This window comes from Sus scrofa, chromosome 18, assembly GCF_054392235.1.
Source record: "Sus scrofa isolate SSC_HxYL_T2T_F1_AM1 chromosome 18, Sscrofa_HxYL_maternal_Yorkshire_Landrace_v2.0, whole genome shotgun sequence".
Classification (NCBI taxonomy): domain Eukaryota; kingdom Metazoa; phylum Chordata; class Mammalia; order Artiodactyla; family Suidae; genus Sus; species Sus scrofa.
The window spans coordinates 40,167,939-40,170,132 of NC_139400.1; the positions used below are offsets into that span (position 1 = coordinate 40,167,939).

Consider the following 2,194-nt stretch of genomic DNA (forward strand, 5'->3'; position numbering starts at 1 on the left):
TCTTCCCTAACTCACATCACGGCCAAGAATAAATTACAGATACAATTCTGAGCTCTAAAGATAAAAGGTAAAACAATGAAGTTGTTGAAAGACAACATAAGAGTTTATATTTCTGAACTTGGAGAGGCAGAGATTTCTTAAACTGCACACACAAAAATTACTATAAAGGCAAAAAAATTGACAAGCTATGCAACATTAATATAATGTTTTCTTTTTATCAAAAGAAAAAGCCACACAAGAGAAAGAAGTTACATGACATCAATATTCAACAAAACACAAATAGTTTTCTATTAGCAATCATCATGTCTTGGATAAACCTCATTGGCTGTGATACCACCACTGCACAAAGCTCAAAAGACAGTATAAAGAATAAATGGAACTCTTCTACATTGCTGGTGGGAGAGTTAATTGGTACAACCACTTTGCAAAATTGTTTAGCAACATCTATTTTAACTTGAACATTCAATTTCATTCCAAATACCCAATAGAAGTATGTATTTGTGTATAAAGATGTATAAAATTATGCTGAGGGTAGTATTATTTGTAATAGCCAAAAATTGGAAATAATCTAATTGTACATTAATATTAGAATGGATAAGTAAATTGAACAATGTACAGCAATGAAAATAACTATAGCAAGTTTCAAAATAAGAATACTGTCTTTAACAATCAATGACTGTCGATTTTATTAAATATATGTGTCAGCAGCAAAATTATCTTGGTAATGTTTGTGTGCTTAAGAATAACTTAGCGGTAGTATATTTTCAGTAGTATCTCATGCACTGAAGAGTTTGTTTCCTTTCATAAAATGTTGTCTGCTCCATGTCTTCAGGCACTTGGATCATCAGTGTTGGGGAGCTGCATTTGAAGGAACATTCACAAAATTCTGAAGCAGAGTTACTTTTGTTCCATCTTGGTGGTATTTGATTTTAATTTAAATAATTATATTTTTCAATGTGACTTGGTTTTTCTCTAAGATGCATTTTTTACCTTGAGACGCAAAAGAAAAAACAATTTACGATATACAAATATATTCTTTTTACTTCTCTAGGAAGTCAGTTTTTTTCTTTTTCACGACAAGTAAATCAACATGTATCCCACCATGGTAAAGAAGAGAGAATCCATAATCTCACAAAAATCATTAGAAAAAGATCATGTTAAAATAAAATTAAGCAGGATGATTGGCATGCACAACTACCTTAACTTTACAATACATGTAGAAGTCATAAGGCTCCTTTAAGCCTCCAGGCTTTCCCTATTCCTGATCTAAAGAAAGAAGCTTGAAGAATTGCGTGTGACTTAGGGCAAGTAGGAAGCCCAAGGATCCTGCATGGCTCCACCTCCCTGTGTGGAGTAGTGATCGGTTGAGGAACCAGTGGATTTTCCTCATTTATCAAAATTTTTGTCCTATGAATTCTCTTGGTTCCAGGCTTTGTGGTTTCAACATTGCTCAACTAACAAGCCAGTTCCATTCCACTTTTTTTTTTTTTTTCCTTATCTATGCTCTTAACATGTCTTGAAATGCTCTTGTTTCATTGTTGTTTTGTTTGTGCAAGCCTATCCTTCCTCCTAGATCCAGTTTAGGTCACATTTCTGCTCTGCCATCTTTAGCTTCTTGGCCTCCTGGACACAAAATGCCTGAAGCAGAGATGATACCCCCAGGTCAATGTCCAGAGGGAATAAAGGTAGTCAAGGAACTTCCTCTTTATTGTGTTTCTTTAAAATAGAAGAAATCCTTTCCCAGCAACACCAAATCTACCTCCATCGCACTTCATCCTCAAGCCAACTTGGCCTCGTACCTCAATGACATAAATCGTTTCATTTTCCTCAATGAACTAAAAGAACAAGGCAGGCTGGAAGGGCTACAGATCCATCATACCTCCGCAAAAAGCATGCCTGTAAGGAGTACGGAGTCTTGGACAAATGAGGGACCTCTTAGGAAGGGGCGAGCCACGGCTATGTACCGTCAACTGATGGATGCACTTGCTAACCAGTTTGTAGGTATGTCAGTATCTTGGAGGACACCTCTCCCTGTGCTGCTATGGTACTCTTACCCTCGCCACAGCCTGTCACCACTCCCTGGCAGCTAGGGCCTTGCTACACTTAGCACACACCACTAGAATCAGCACTTATACCTAGTTGTTGAACTGAATGGCAAATGACAGTTTCTCATCATACTTCTCAGGAATGGTAA

General features: G+C 36.9%; 1 pseudogene; it reads right to left on the reverse strand.

Annotated features, from left to right (window-relative positions):
• Positions 1-271: 271 nt before the first annotated feature.
• Positions 272-351, reverse strand: LOC146394995 (U4 spliceosomal RNA; annotated as a pseudogene).
• Positions 352-2,194: the final 1,843 nt, after the last annotated feature.